The sequence below is a fragment of the Episyrphus balteatus genome, chromosome 3 (genome assembly GCF_945859705.1).
Source record: "Episyrphus balteatus chromosome 3, idEpiBalt1.1, whole genome shotgun sequence".
In the NCBI taxonomy this organism is placed as follows: Eukaryota; Metazoa; Arthropoda; class Insecta; order Diptera; family Syrphidae; genus Episyrphus; species Episyrphus balteatus.
In genome coordinates this window covers 55,404,651-55,422,431 of record NC_079136.1, presented here as the reverse complement: position 1 = coordinate 55,422,431, position 17,781 = coordinate 55,404,651, and the positions used below count along the sequence as shown (strand labels likewise).

Below are 17,781 nucleotides of genomic sequence, written 5' to 3'. Positions count from 1 at the left end.
ATTCCTTTTTTTGTTTTTTTTTTTTTAATTTTGAGTTTGAATTTCCTCTGAAATCTGGCTGGTTGACTTTCTGTCCATCTTTAGATTCTTTTTTCTTTTGTTTTTATTTTGTATTTCCTCATTTTTTTTTTATTGCAGGCAGCCATTATTAATTAAATCAAATGGCAGAGTAGAAATTTATACGTAGACTGTTGGTCGTCCAATTCAAGATGGCTTGAGTATCAGAGGAATTGTGATAAACATCGAAAGTGATTGTTTTCTTTTTTTATTATTATTGGAGCCATTTTGGGATGATATTTTGGAATGGTTAAAAATAATTTTCATAAGTTAAATGGTTTCCACAAAAAGTGTGTGTTCAACCAGACTTTTATCACAGACTTTTATCACAGACTTTTATCACAGGTGTTTAACAGGTTGTTTGATGAAGGGACTTATTACGGCTAGTACCGCGATTGTCGAAAGAACTTCACAACTATAAAAGGTGACTTAGTTCAAGAAAAACAATGCGGTAAAATGCGCAATGAGAATGGGAAGGTCACTGTTTGATTTGCTCGAAGGCCTTTTCTTATCCCTGAATCTGATTGCTAACCACCACCTAGGAAACAGAAGTTAGAAAGGAATTTTCTAGGATGATGGACCGAAAAAAAAACCAATATCAATTTAACATTTTTTAAATATCAAATTAACATTTTCTAAATATCAGCAAAAAATGCTGAGAAAATGTGTTTTATGATAATTAAAATATGTATCAAAATAATATTTTTATTGGATGATATTTAAATATCACATTTTTGAATTTTTTTGATATTTTGTTATCAATTTGTCATATTAATTTTTCATCTGTTTCTTATTATTTACAAATATTAAATAAAAAAACTCTTAAATTGCACAAATTTAAAGGCGCTTTGTGTTTTTTTTTTTAATAAAAATATATGAATTACTGAGAAAATTTGATCGGCAATAAGATTTTAGTTTATCACCATTATTATACATAAAGAATATTCACTTTGTAATGTTTTGTTTCATTTTAAAGAAAAAAGAAAGAAAGCCCTTAAGTTAATAAACAAGAAAAAGAAAGAAATATCATTATAAGAAACTGAAACATAAAACCAAGTCAACATTGACATTTAAATTACACTGGTCTGCAAAATTTAACTTTTTTTTTCTCCTTCAAATTATTTTTTAATATTATGAAAGATTAGACTTTCTTGAATCTAAATCTTGTTTCAGAAAATTTTTTCAGGTACCATTTTTGTAAAAATGATTTTTGAAAAATGTGGGTAGTTTCTAAAAAATCATCCTTTTAGATTCATTTGAACTTGTATAAAATTAAAATTATTTGTCGCATTGAGCTCAAGGAGGACTTATTCCTCATAATATGACCTATTGATTGACACCAAATATGTCCTTTTACATTAATGTTCACTCATATTTTACAATACTGATTGACAAAAAAAGCAGAAATATCGAAATCCTTCACTTTTTAGTAAATCCTACATGAACAAAAACACCTTAATTAAGGAAAATGTAAAATATCAACGTCCATTATATTTAAAAAGTCAAATATGTAAAGAAATCCATAATAAAATACATTAAACAAAATTTGCACGTGTTTTCTAATTTTATATACTATTTTTCTATTTAGAAATATCTTATTTGCAATTAATCATTCGAAAAACTGCCTTTTGTAAAGCTCCAGATTTGTTTCTCCTAGAAACAAAAGTATGCTTTATAGTTTTTAATGTGCTGAGTTAGAATCCGAAGTCCAAAAAATTCTATCACGTTATGATTTTGAGATATTCGCATCACAAAATCAAGTTTTTTTTTTAGAAAATTAAAAAAAAACTACTATATCTCAAAAACCAGAGTTGAACGAAATTATTTGAATTCGGATTCAAAATTAACACACTAAAGTTCATTCGAAAAGTATACTTTTGTTCTAAGGAGAAGATATACCAAACCTACTAAATTTACTTAAATTAAGATATCTGGAAGAAGAAAAGATATATTGAGAAATTTGAAAGAACAAAATAAGTTCTTTCATAAACCGTAACAATTTTAATTGAAAAAGATTACATTATGCCAAAACATTTCTTCGAAAACAGCAAAAAAAAATGGGTTTTTGAGATTTTCTAACGGAAAAATCTAAAAAACTCGACGTGCTAGGTCAATTCTGACTTCGGATTCGGAATTAGCATACAAAAATCCTTTAGAAAAGTATAATTTTATTTAAAGGAGGATTTCCTTGCAGACCAGTGTTATCAGAGTGACATTTTCATTATCAACCTAAAATTTAAAAAATGTCATAATGATATGATACCCATATCAAAATTAATATTTTAATTGTTGGACGACTTGTGTCACTCAGAAATGTTAATTTGATAGCTATTTTACTATCAATTTTTTACTTGCTCTATAGGGCAAGTATTGGTTTCGTGTAGAAAAAAAAAATCGAGGTTTTAATCAAAACCAACATTACGATGATGGAGATGATCATAAAAGTGGTTTTCGTCATGCCGTCCGTCGGTCTGTGCGTCTGTGCGTCTGTACGTCCATCTGTACATGGAGCTAGGGCCTAAACGGATGGATGGATTTGCTTGAAACTTGGTACAGATGATTTTTACGTAATTCAATAGGAACGTTTTTTTTATTTTTTTAATATCTCTAATTTAACGCATATCTCCCATATAACGTTTTCGAGGTATTTCAAATTTCTCGAAAACGGCTCTAACGATTTCGTTTAAATTTGGTGTGCGCAGTACTCTTATTGATTCTAACAAAACTGCGTTTTTAGTTTTTCTCAAAAAATGCCGAGAGCGGAAATATGGCGTTGCCGTTTTTCAAAAATTGACATGTTTTTTAAGTTCATATATTTCATCAAAGCATAAGTCAATTTTTTCAAAATTCACAGACATCATAGGTATTGAAGTGTAAAATGTAAAAAAAAATTTAAAAAAAAGTTTTTCAAAAAATATTTAAAAAATTGAATTTTTTTAACTTTCGATTTTTTTTTTTTTGTTTTTATTTTTTTTTTTCTCCACAAAATCTTAAATTTCCAATAGATATTTAAGATAAAGATGCTTTGAACTACAAGAGCAAGTAGGTACGTGCGACCCAGTCGTGCATTTTATTTTTTTTTTGGTGTGTTCACGGTCGAAAAAATTGGGAAGATTCCATACTTTTGGGTCATTTGGATTGATATTTTGATAGAAGTGAAGGTGCTCAGTCAAAAATAATCACAATTGTTCTGTTTCCGAATATACCTAATATAAGAAAAGAGCTTTCTAGAGGAACTTATTTCCATAGATAACAAAATATTGATGTTTACCAAGGAAACACCTGTAATTTGCCGGGGGAACCTGTGATATTTATAAGATAAACTCATGACACTCGAAGAACACCTTTGATAACTACCCCACTTAAAAAAGAATCCTGTGATACTTAAAGAAAAAAACTCGTGATACTTAATTGGACAACCTGTAATACTAAAACTAACTGCCTATCATATATATCATAGTAACCTGTGATATTTAAGATTGCAGTCCATGGTACTTACTGGATGAACAACGATGCTTACCTCGACAACCAGTGACATTTAACGAGGGTAGTTGTGATACTTCACAGGCACTTCCTGATACGTACCTACCACATAAACCCGTGATACTTACCAAAGAAATCGGAAAAACCTGTGATATTTAATGTGGAAATCCTTGATACTTACCAGGTAATATGTAGGAAACCCGTGATACTACCCGACGGAACTCGTGATACACGTGTAATCAGTAGTAAACAATAGAAACCTATTTATACTTACAGAAGAAACCTGTGATACATTTGAGGATGATTCATGATATTTACCGGGGCAGCCCGGTAGTAGTGATACATACCTACCGAATCAAATCGAGATCCTGAAATCTACCGTAGGAACCCATGATACTTACCAAACAACCCTTGATGCCCTTAAAAGAAACCCGAAACTCGTGATACTTACCTGAGAAACGTGTGAAACTAACCCTGGCAGCCCATTAATGTTTTACCAAAATAACCTGTATGAAAGCGATTCATCGTCCTTGAAGGGAAAAACTTGATAAACTTAAGGGGTCCTTTCTGACACCTCTCAAGGAAAATCCTTATACTTACCGGGGGAACCAACGATGTTTAACATGAAAACCCGCGATACCTTCTGGGAAACCTGTGATACACATTAACGAAACTCAAGGTGCTTACTGAAATCACAAAAAAAACCTTTATAATCCGACTTTAACCAAAATTAAACAACATATTGGCAAAGGCGGGTAAAAACTCTTTCTTATCCCCCTAAAGTGGAAATCTTTATTCCCGAAGGTTCTTTTTCTGTGTTCTTTTTCATAACTTTGGAATTTAAAGTTTTTTCTTTCCTTCCAAGCTGATTATTTTCTTTCCAAACGTGTTGATTGAATCTTCAATTGAATAAGATAAACCACGATATGATATAATATCTCATCACCATCATCCCTTGCACTAAGGTAAAAAAGTTGTAAAAATGAAATATAACTAAATTTAATGTAAAATAACGTCCCGTGTCATCAAAGGATAAATAGATTTAAAAATAGAAATCTTTATCTGCAAAAGTTCGTGCCGTTCAATATTATTTCATAACAAGGAAAAGAATATCCCAAGGAATTCTGCATTTTTCTTTCTCTGTGTTGTGTTATTTTTATATATAAACAGAATCGATCCAGGTCACGTACACATCATATCTCCTTAATCTTCGAAGAGAAAAAAAATATAAAAGACCCCGCTTATTTTTCGATTTAGAACAAAACACACATTATTTGTCTCATATGGAAAAAAAAATATAAGGAACGTCCTGCATATAAGCTTGATACTTCCACTATTGTTATCCATATATCCACCCCGGAATAAAAAAAAAAAAAAAACACTTGCATCGATAAGATTCTTTTTCGTATAAAAATATGGGGAACTATTCTAAGCTGAGCTATACCCGCATCTTGAATGAAAATCTCTCAGATCTTAAAATACGATATTTTTTATTATAAATTTTTTTTCTCCAGTACAAGACAAACAAAGAAATATACAAAGAACTTATTTAAGCGACAACATGCTGCTCAATGAATTCATGAACACGAGCTATCTTCGAAGAATTTATCTTTATTGTAGACTTTGAGAATAAGACGATAAAAGAAGCTTTGCCGCAAACGATACAATACTTTGTGGTTAGATATGTTGTGAGTCTGAAATTACTCGTGTACCTCAACAATGTATAGGAAGTGAATTATATCGGTTGCGGAAATTTATTAGTCCGAACTTCTAAGTCTAATAGCCGCCGGGCGGCAAATTTAATTGATGAAAATTAGGATTATATTCTGTCAATATATAAATTTTAGTTGAACAATGGTTCTGAGATTTAAGTTGACAAATTGGACAAATTGTATGAGAACCGAGACACGAAAGATGTATGAATTAGAGCAAAATTCAACCGAAATTATGAGAAATAATAAGAATGAGAAAGTACACAAATATGAGTCTATACAATATAACGAATACAATTTTGTCAGCTATTTTGTCCAAATTTTCTCAAAAAGCTGAAGCATTTAAGGAGCCATTGCGTTATGCTTATATATTTGTACCCTTATGCAGAATGACTATAAAGAAACTTCTTAACTACTCATTAAAGCTGACAAAAGCACCACTGAATTCTTTGCATCAGAAAGGTTTCAGACAAGATGATTAGCAACTTCTTTAACATATGTATCTTTGCTGGCGGGTACAAAGGCGTTAAGTCAAAAAAATCGATTTTCTGATTTTTATTGGACTTCAGTCAGTTTTTTTTTTCTCTTTCTTGGTCCTATTGCCAAAGCTCTAGCGTATCTTCTTCCGTTAGAAATTATTCGGTACAAAGGGTTGAAGTCAAAAAATTTTAAAATTATGTGGTACTAATATAAGGACGTAAAGCCATTTTTCTACAGTATTATACTAGCTCAAAAAGAATTCTCACATTTGGTTATTAATCACATTGATATTTCCAACTTTCTTTTATAAATTAAACTTTGTTATCAGTGCAAACAAAGATTTTTCTTGACTTAACACCTTTGGATCAAGTTAATTTTTGAAGATTAAATGGCTCTAAAGTTTTCAGTCAACACAATTTTTACTTGCGATAGGTATAGGTACTATATACATATCAAGTTATGCATTCGTACAAAAAAAAAAGTTGAGATAACATTTTTCCATGACATTACGATGGTAGACAATGTCAAAAAAGTGGGTCCCGGAAGTCCGTCTGTCTGTCTGTCTGTATAAGGAGCTACAGCCTAAACGGATGGACCGATTAATGTCAAACTTGGTATGTAGCGTTATTTGGCGACTCGCCAGAGGGGTTTTTGGAATTAATTTTTTGGACCAAAAATAACGGTACTTCTCATATACCAATTTTAGTAAAATTGAAATATCTCGAAAACGGCTCTAACGATTTTGTTTAAAAAATTCAAATGTTAGTTTTAAGCTAAGGTCTAAAAACTGCTTATTCGATTTCAACGAAACTTTTTGTGAAGAAGCATTTATATAATTTAAATATAAACCAAAAATAAAATTTCGAAAAAAATAATTTTTGGATTTTTAAAAAAAATTTGAAAATTTTTTTTTGAAAAATCAAATTTTCGAAAACGGGACATTGAATTTTTTTGAAATTTTGTTTTTAGATGTCGATTAGTGATTTCTACAAAATGGCATACCAATTTTATTTTAAAACTTTTTTTCCAAAAAATTATTTATAAAAAATTAGTTTTTTTTAAAAACGGCTCTAACGATTTTGAAATTTTTTTCTAAAAATACATGTTAATATTTCAATCAAAACTGCATACTTGTTTTGGAGGGCAATTTAATTTTAGATTTTATTTTATTTTTTTAAAAAACGAATTTTATTTTTTTTTCCAAATTTCTATATAAAAAATCTTAAAAATTTAAGCAACTTTAACTCTAAGAGCAAGTTCGTGCGACCCAGTCGTGCATTTTATTTTAAAAAACTTCAGCATATGTATATTAAAAGGGATCTTGTAAATGATATATCTGCATCATTACTTTTTCAAAATAATAATATTCAGATTTGTAAACAAAAATTGAAACTTCAATTTAACTTTCCTCAATTTTAGGAAAACATATTGTAAAGAAAATGGTGCGAAATGAAGAAACGATGCCATTATCCAAAAAAGATTAAAAATATTGTCAGTTGTACCCTACGCCCCTGATCATCTGAGTTGGACACCGCCAGAATGATAAAAAATTTTTGTTGGATTTGGGCCTAAAACTGTATTAGATTAAGCTAAGTCCAAAAATTGATGTCTAATCTTGAATATTTTTAAAAATGTTGGAGCTTCAAAACTGAAGTTTGTATCAAAGATTTTGTTTTCAAAAGCCTTAATTACTGGCAAAATATAAAAATTAAAAAAAGTTATTTTTTTTTTTAATGTTTCACTGGCCTGATCAAACCGGAAGTGCACTTCTGAGACTTTAAGTTGAAATAAAAAATGACTGAATGGAGCTACAATATTCATTTTTGCGCAAAAAATTAGCATTAAATTTGCTAAAATTTGGACATAAAAAATAATAAATTTCCTATTTTCGTCCGCTAACTTCAGTCATATTTCAGCGGAATTTTGAATAACAAAAAAAACTGTTAAAGCAATAAAAACCAAGTTTATGGAATTGAAAAGAATTAAAAAGCTACAAATTTCGAGGTCAGCCAAACCTATTGTTTTTAATAATTTCAGATTTTGTCCGCTAACTTCAGACATATTTAAGCGGAAAATTCAGTAACTCAAAACCCATAGGTACAATATTCAAATTTTTAGTTTGCGCAACAAATTATAACTTTATTAGCAACAATTTATTAGATTAATTCTATTTGACTTCTTCAAAAAGTGTTCCGCTAAAGTAAGGGACGTCAAAATGCAGTATGTCAACCAGTTCGAAAATAAAAGAAACCTAAAGCTCAGATCCAATATCGTCAATATGGGTAAGACTCTCTTGAAATTGAAACCCTGAAAACTTTAAATTTCTTGTTCATCCGAAGGTCTTGGACTTTATGTCTTATGTGGCTTGATAAATGTCAAAAAATGATACTCTGGAAATTATGTACAATGGAAAGTAAGCAAAGCTTTCACAGATACCTACTTGATATTTAAAAATATTCTTCTGCATAAAATTTTCTTGCATTGAAATACCTCCTTTAACTGATAAAATTTTTTTCTGGTTAATAGCAAACAAACGTTTTCATTTTCAAGTTCTGTGAAGCAACAATGAGTAAAAGAGCATCCAGACAATGCTTTGAATTAATAATTACATTAAATAGCAGACATTTATAATGAAAAAGTAAATGTTTCATTTCAACTAAATTAATTTCATTACTTACTTAACCCTTACCCCTTATTAAAAAGACAAAACAAAACCTTGACAAACGCATACCTACTATTATATTGAAATAGGTATTTGTATATTTGTGGCACAAAATGACCATCAAAAAAGTTGTTGTTCTTTAATGCTTCAACTCTAAATTAAACAAAAATGAAAGAAAAACAAAGAAACAAAATAAAATAAAAATAAAAACAAAAAGAAAATAACAAAAACATCTAAATAATGTATCTTGTCTTATGAGCTCTATGTATCTGTTATATCTACATCAAAGATACGAAAGACTTGAAGAGGCTCAAAGCTGACGATGATGATGACGATGATAATGGTTTCCTTTTTGGGGAATCATATATAAATAACTCGTATCTATGCCCACACATAAGTTTTTATTTTTATTATTATGTACCTATGTTATACTTGGTTTGTACTGTATGCCACCAAAAACAGTAGCTCTGTGTTGTACAAAGACTATGAGTATATCATAAGACCGTTTGCTAGTAGAGGAGAGAAATATATAATTATTATTATTCTTATTGTTTGTATTAGTAGAAAACTTGGCATCTTAAGTGCTTCGCAAATATACATTCATTCTTCATCGTGTATATCTCTCTCTCTTAACTCAACTATACAAAAATATATATTCTCTCTATTCTATTTCTATAAGCGTTTAAGGCTTTTTACTAAAAAGGATTCTTGATGTTTTTTTTTTTTCTCCAACAGAGGTCTGTGCATATACATATGTTTGTATGGGGGTCGAATATATAGAAAAGAGGAAAACTTTTGGATCTTTTTAGATTCAAAGATAAATGCAATATAAATATATTTTTTTTGTATTCTTCTTTTCTTGTTGAATTTGTATCCAAATACAGGGACGGACTTAGTGTACTTGAAAAGACATAAAATGAAGCATTTTAAACAAAATTAAACCTAGTTTCGAGAAACAAAATTAAACCTTAAAAACCGCATTAGAATAAATTGTAAATCGTTTAAGGCCCTGAGTAAGTGGAATCCCTGTGTCAATGTTGGAAAATTCTTGGTAACTTTAAAAGAAATTGGGCCCTTACCCTTTAAGTAAGTTACTGTAACTGGACAAAAAGTCACTGATTAGCTTGACCAAATGGGCCTTAACATTTTTACATTACACTAAAATAAGTCCGCCCCTGTTTAAATGTTTTCTCTGACCTTAGTTTTTGTTTTTTTTTTCGTCGTCGTTATTATTATTATTGTTCATGTTCAGTTAAGGAAACAAAGAAAAATATCAAGAACAAAATGAAATGAAAAATTCTATCCTTGCCAATTTTGCTATGTTATAATTTTTTGTTCGGACAAAAGAATTCATCCTTTGCTGTGTTGTTTTTTACTCCAAAAAGTAATAAATTTATTAGTCTCGAACAAAATTCATTTACTCGTAAATTAAAAACAAATTCTAGAAAATGAACAAAAAAATATGCGAATCTTAATTCAACAAAACCAAACGAAAAAGTAATACATTACATACCTATCCCCTAAGGTCTTTTTCAATTTTTATTTGTCAAATGTACACAAAAATAGCAAAAAGGTAGAACATTTTTCAAACAAAAATGGGGAAACAGGGAACTCTTTTTCTTTCAGTCCTCGCATCCTGGCACACGCGGATTGGTTGGGAGAGTAAATATTTATTCAAAATTTGACGACAAACTTTCATTTATTCTGCGTTAATCCGAATGGACGTCCGTTGTCGTAGTTATTTATGGGGGAGAAAGAATACCACCGAAAGGTTTACATTTTTTGTTGTTAGAATCGTCAACTGAGCAAAATTATTGCTACCAAGCCAACCAGTAGAAATGATATGGGAAGGATTCATATAATTCTGTTTATGTAATTTAACTATATTGCTTTTTTTGCTTTGCTTTGGGGTTAAAATGAGTTTCAAATTTCTAAAATTTAAAAAAAAAATGAATGACTTTTAAGTTGATAGGGTCATAAATGGGGTTGCAAAACAATCAGTTGTTATTATTTTTACTTAAAATGGATTTAGAAAAATCTAGTAATTTTATTCAATTTTATTTTTTAGTGTGCATTTGTTTTCTGGCAAAGATATAGCTTCTTCAAAATTAGCCTTGTTACAATTTGTAAAGTAATTGACAATTTAAAATCTTGCAATTTTATTTTAAACGTTTTTAATATAATTTTGTCTTTGCTTCTTTTTCGTTCCAAGACGTTTTTTTATTTACACAGTGAAAAAAGGTATGCTTTGAACAAATAGAATCTGTATTAAATTAAGCAGATTTCTGCATGGCTCCGTCTTGATTCTATGGAGGTGTCCAAAGTAAGTTGTCAAAATATAAAAAAAAAATACACATATTAGAAATTTTACAAGTCTATCTACTGATGCTTAATAAATTTTCCAGGAAAGTTCCGTCACTGTTTAATCGTGAAATTTTTTTCATAAAACGGTAGAGAGGGTCACTGGGAGCTTAAAACCAGTTTTTTGGGGAAATCAATATGGAGCCAGGGCCGCCATATTGGATTTGAAGAAAAACAAGTTTTAGTGAATAACTCGGCCATTTTTGATTTTTGACAAAAAATGATTAGTTTTTTGTGAAATTTCTAAGATATTAACTTTATGATGAGCCCTCATGACTCATTAAAATTCAAGGAAATAGATTGATTCTTCAGCGAAATAAACTGCATAACAAGCGTCTTATGTTCTCTCCGTTACTTTGGAATGGCCGTATTGCATACTAGCATACTAGCAAATATTGATCTCACATTATCGCGGTATGTTTATACAATATAATTTACCTACTTTCTGCAAAAAATAATTCGTGGTATGATTATGAAAGCTTTATTGATGCGTCTGTCTGATAAAGGTGTTACAATTATTATATTATAAATAAAGCTAAGCAACTGGCAGCAGGATCTAAAACCGGAATCCTCCTGCTAATGTTAATTTTAGGTCAGAAACGTGTTGCTGATTTAAGGAAACTTCAAGTCAATTTTTTTAAACTTGTTCGAAATTCCTTTTACTGCGAAGACGAATTTTTTGCTCTACTAAGTCCGGCTATACTGAAAACATTTCAAAGAAAAAATATTTGGTCCTTTTTGCGATGAAGGGTATGCTGAGCCAAATTGAGCCCATTTAAGAAAAAACCCTCAAAAAGACCCTTCTGAGGTCCATCGACAGTCATCATTTACTAAATTTTTAATGTAATCAATGGCTTTGTTCATATAAATTTCCATAAAGTTAATACACAAATTTGATAACTTTTTGATCATTTTCAACACTACAGTATTTCTTCAACACGTACTTTGTGCTCAATAAGTTTGGCCTTAAGATCTGTAGTGTTGAAGTGGTTAAAACACTTCACACAAGACTATCAAAGGCAGAGCAAGGCTAATTTGTTCTATTATTGGACGATTCACCTTTTTAATTGACGTTCTGTTTTGCTCAAACCAATTTTTCGTAGGTACTTTTCTCGCGGTCAAAAATTTTAGTTCATGCCCTGAAACCTATTGTAAAACTTAGGGCCAAATTTTTCAATAGTCAAATAAACCTCAGTTAGAGCTTATTCCTAGGAATATCTATTTTTTTTATTATGACTTTATTCGTTGGATAGTCTAATGATTGAAAAATCAGGGCTTAGTAAAGAACCTACGATCTTCGTAAAAAATTTTACGAGATTGAGTGAGTTACTCAGAAATAGTTGTATTGATTTGATAGGTAATTCTCCTGCATTTTGACAGCAGTCACTACATTTCATATATGTACAAATAGAAATAGTTTAAACTTCCCTAAAATTCATTAGAGACTTCTAAAGCTGTGCAAATATTTAAATTTTCTTAAATCTAGAAATTCCAATTCCATAACAAATAATTCTTAAAAAATCCTTAATTAACTTAAACTAAATTTCGTTCTTCCTATAGGCACCTATTTGCTTTTGTTTGTTTATCTAACTTTTTTCCCTTCTCGAATTTCTAATAAATAAAATCGCACACACATACACACTGCAAAATTGTGGAATAAAATTAGGTATATTTCCAATGATTAAAACGACAAAAAACAAAAATTAAAAAAATAATAGTTTAAAATATTAATATTCACATATTTTTTGTTTTACCTTTGTATGTGTAACTATGTTTTATAGTGTGTGTATATGATTTCAATCAATTCCATATTCGTTATTGTTTTGTTTTTGCCACGAATCAATGTGGAATCACAACTGATGGCTGCTGCAGCAGCATCCGTTGATATAAAATTGCAATATTGGTTTCGATGAGAATGAAACCTAAAGTAGTTATGTATCTATACCTACGTGTGCATATACAAACTCTTCAACCACAAATCGCAATAAACGCGATATATGCGTTTCCATCATACCTACCCCTCTCCAATACATGTATCTACCCATCCATATAACGTACCCTTATTTTTTCAAAATCATCAGAGTATTGAAATTGAGAATTCATTATTGTTAATGGATTTTTCAAGTACCAATATCGATGCTGTTGTTGCTGTTTCTGCTCTGACTCTCCTCAAATATATACAAAATGTACACGTACAGTAGGTAGGACTATACCAACCTTCATAATGTATAAGAGATTTATATACAGGGTGTCCCACAGTCACCGCCCCAAATGAAAACCATAGATTCCTGAGGTCATTTTAAGTCGAAAAACTTAAGAGGCAATTTTCTCGTTTTGGTCCCGTTTTCGAGTTACCACGGTTTTTATGATTTTTGCTCTCTTGTCCTTTAACTGGCCTTATCTTTGCCAAACTACGTTTGATTTGAAAGATTTTTTTTACAACCAATCAAGAATTTATTACAGTTTAAGTTTGTCTCAAAACTTTTTTTCTGCGGATAACCGTTTCTCCGCCATTTTGCATCAAACACAATTTTCTTCGTTTTTTAAGTTGTTGCTTACACTTTCATATCAATTAAGTAAAAAAAACACGTTAATAAGTATTAATTTTTTGTGCTTTTTATTAAAGCCCAATTTATTTCCATAAAAAAAAATAAGTTTCATTTCTTAAAAAAGGCTACTGAAAGTAATTAAAAAAAATAAACAAACTGAGTGAATAAAAAAAAATAATTTTTAAATAAAAAATTAATTTAAATGAATTAAAAACTTTTTCTGAGCTATTGTGGTTAAGAAAAGAACAAATAGACAAAGCTCAGAAAAAGTTTTAAATCATTTAAATTATTTTTTTATTTAAAAATTATTTTTTTTTTATTCACTCAGTTTGTTTATTTTTTTTAATTACTTTCAGTAGCCTTTTTTAAGAAATGAAACTTATTTTTTTTTATGGAAATAAATTGGGCTTTAATAAAAAGCACAAAAAATTAATACTTATTAACGTGTTTTTTTTACTTAATTGATATGAAAGTGTAAGCAACAACTTAAAAAACGAAGAAAATTGTGTTTGATGCAAAATGGCGGAGAAACGGTTATCCGCAGAAAAAAAGTTTTGAGACAAACTTAAACTGTAATAAATTCTTGATTGGTTGTAAAAAAAATCTTTCAAATCAAACGTAGTTTGGCAAAGATAAGGCCAGTTAAAGGACAAGAGAGCAAAAATCATAAAAACCGTGGTAACTCGAAAACGGGACCAAAACGAGAAAATTGCCTCTTAAGTTTTTCGACTTAAAATGACCTCAGGAATCTATGGTTTTCATTTGGGGCGGTGACTGTGGGACACCCTGTATATGTATGTTTTGTTGTTGTTTTTTTTTTTTTGTTCATTGTATAAATACAAAAGTTTTATTGGATATTCGCGATTGAGTGCAAATATGATGGTTAAAATGAATAACGTTACAATATTGCTACCCACTTTGTTTGTGTTTTTATTAAAAAATTCAAAAAACAACAACAACAAAAAATGGAAATATAACCATCATCTGTAAAAAAGACGAGAATATGAGTTAATGTAATGCGAACTCAAAAACTCCTAATTGAATCCTTTTAAGCATCGCCAAAATTCAGTATAATCCTCTTTCTTTCTTTTAAATTCAGTCAATCAACAGTGGGGTGTTAAAAAAACATTTCTATTGCACATGACATTATTTAAAACCCATTTCTTGTTACAAGTCGTTACATACTTTTAAACGTGGTTTAATAGGATATCTGGAACTCATGTAATAGATACACTCTTCCAGTCTTCGCGGTTACTCCGATTTAATTTCTCAAGTAATTGGAGATTTCCTCTTATTGGATTATTTTAGTTTCTCAGCAGCAAAACATACATTTTCAGAAGAAGCAGGTAGTTTTCAGATCCAAGCTGAAATTTAAAGAGAAAGTTAGCTAGACTCCCAGCAGAAAATATCTAAGGAATCTCCGTTAAAACATAGTACATTTTTTTTCACTAAAACTTGTTAATCTTACCTATTGCAATGAAAGTTTCTTCTCAAAACTGGTAAATCTCAGTAGAATCTTGGAAATCTTTACTAAAATGCAATAATGCTTAGTGAAACTCGTTAATATTAGTTGAAACTATTAAATTTCTGCGATATTGGGAAAATTTAGGTAGAAGCTAAAATTATAAGCCGAAAGAAGTAGCATTTTTAAGTTAAAAGTGATACATTTCTGCTAAAACTGATAGTTATCAAGCTAAACTGTAAATTTCTCCTGAAAATGAAAAATCTAATCATAAACTGGTGAATAACCGAACAATTTTTGGAGAAAAATCGTTAGCTCCTAGATAAACCTGATAAATTACACTGGTTAACAAGGGTTCTGTTGTCGGAACAAAAATATACTTTTCTGAAGGTTTTTGGTGTGCTGAACTCGAAAAATTCTAGCAGCTCCTGTTTTTGAGATATTTGCGTTAGAAAGTGCAAAAAAACGTTTTTTTGAGTTTTTCGGACCTTATTCTATTGTATAAGGAAAATTGTTTGAGCATATTTAGTAACGGTTTCTATAAGAACTATTTCCCATCTTTCCGAATCCAAAGTCAAAAAAATTCTAGCAGCTCCCGTTTTTGAGATATTACCGTTAGAAAATCCAAAAAAAACGTTTTTTTGAGTTTTTCGGACCTTATTCTATTGTATAAGGAAAATTGTTTGAGCATATTTAGTAACGGTTTCTATAAGAACTATTTCCCATCTTTCGATACCTGTTTAAATCTTTTCAATATCTTATGTATTGCCCGAGATATCTTAAACTGAAGTCAGTGGGTGTGGCTTCATATATCATAAAGAAGATAATGACGTTATAAAATTTATAAAAATACCAAACAACTGAGGATATCTCGGGAAGTAAAAAAGATATCGGAGAGATTTAAACAGATTTAAAAAGGTGGCAAATAATTCTTATAAAAACCGTTACTAAATTTGCTCAAACAATTTTCCTTATATAAAAGAATAAGGTCCGAAGTGCTGCATTTTCTAACGGTAATATCTCAAAAACGGGAGCTGCTAGAATTTTTTTGACTTCGGATTCAAGTTCAGCACACCGAAAACCTTTAGAAAAGTATATTTTTGCTCCGGCAACAAAAAAAAAGTTTGATTTTGTTGACCAGTGTTATGATTGAATTTGGTAATCAAGAGACTCACATTGAGGTCTTATTAAACAGTCGGCAAAAGTTCCAGTAGTTGAAGATTCTTCAGTTTTATGTCATTGAACAAGACCGAAACAGCTTGTGTGCGACTGATTTTATTGAAATTTGAGTGCTGTTTAACATAAGGAATTGTCGAATACCTCACCATTAAATAGGCACTGCACCATGTGACAAACACATTAACCATTACTTTTATTCTAAGCCAAAAGTTAGTGCTTGCGATTTTGTTTAAATGTAGTTTTTTAAAAGGTGGATTTTTTTTGTTTTTTTTTTGCACGAAAGCTGAAAAAGAAAAATTAACAAAATAGTAGTATCTATAGTAGCCCTTGGTATCAAAAACATAGTACTACATAATTTTTGCAGTATTTTTTACTATAAGGTAATATATGTAAATAAAAAGTTCTGCAACTTTCCGACATTTTATTTTATGATTTGTTTTTTGCATGCTAACCCATGCAGGTAAGAAATACTTTACTCATTTTTGATTGCAATACTTAACCCTTTCGGACCCAGCGTTACTCTCATGTAACATTTTTTTAAAAATTCGTAAAAAATATTAAATTAAACAATTTTTTAGGTTACGATGGCTTAATTGAAAGATAATAATGCCTAGTTACTGGATTATTACAAAAAGTTAGTCAAATATCATACCTTTAATTTTTTTTATCGAGAAAGGGACTAAAATTCACATTTTTTTTTTGCAAAAAAATTTTTTTTTATATATGGTCATAATTTTGAAAAAAAAGATATAAAAAATGTTAATGCAGAAAGTGTTTTGTTTTTTTTGCTTAGAAGAAGTAGCATACATTATAGTTTCATAAAAAGTTATTATCTCAGTTCTCCGACTTTTTTTGGTGGTCATAGGCAGTGCATGTTGCTTTTGTGATGTTTTTGACCCGATAATACCAAAAAAAAACCATTTTTTAATATTGATTTTCATAGCTTGGGTTTGAAAGGGTTAATTAATGGCTCCGAAATCTAAACATCCCATATGTAAAATTTTGACATTTATTGAATGGTCAACAAAGTTGAATTGGTGTAACTGTTAGTCAGATATAAATTTGTTTTAATTATTTTGTTTGCATCTTAACTGCAGCGGGTCACTGTGGCGCATGTGTAACTTTTTTATATTGATATCTTATTTGTTAATACAAATTGTTCTGAAAATATGAAACATGATGGCAAGTTTTTTATGTATTCATTAATAATTACACTTTTTATGAATCTTTTTCATTTAAGTTGCATCTAATAATAAAGGCTCCAAATACTTTCCTATCGAATTAAGTCGGACTGCTACCTCCAATTGTAAATCTGTCTGTCTTCTTTGTCACTGGAACAATATTTTAATAATATTTAATAAGCTGCCGGTTATTCATTGGAATGTAAAAAAAAAGAAAATTTTTTTAAAGTTAGTTGGAGATGAGCCGTACACTGCAGTTGATTTCCTTGTGTTTGTGCAACTGAGCTCTAAGAAGGTTCTTATGTTAAAATTTTCTTAAGCGGTTTTAAAGATCCAATGGAGTATTCTTTGGAGCATTTCTATATTAAGGTTTTTTTTTTCTGGCGGAAACAAGAATTATTGATTTTTTGAAGATAAAAAAAACTCCAAATTTTCAGCACATTCCTGTACCAATGCCAATAATGTAAATAATGTGCTTCCCTAAAAAACCCAAAGTCATGGCGGAAGAGTTTTTTCCAACAATAACAAAAATCCGTTGTTATTTTATTGACCAAAGAAAAACACTTATGCGTTGCAATGCAATGCCATCGAACAACATACTGTTTGGAAGCGCGCTTTTTTTTTTAAATCGCAAATATTAATAAAGCAACAAAGA

At 29.8% G+C, this 17,781-nt stretch overlaps 1 protein-coding gene across 1 annotated transcript in view; it reads left to right on the top strand.

Moving 5' to 3' along the window:
* The window catches only part of LOC129913987 (homeobox protein Nkx-2.1), a 65,500-nt gene that overhangs the window by 22,383 nt on the left and 25,336 nt on the right, over positions 1 to 17,781 (top strand). The gene's annotated exons all lie outside the window — the stretch shown is intronic.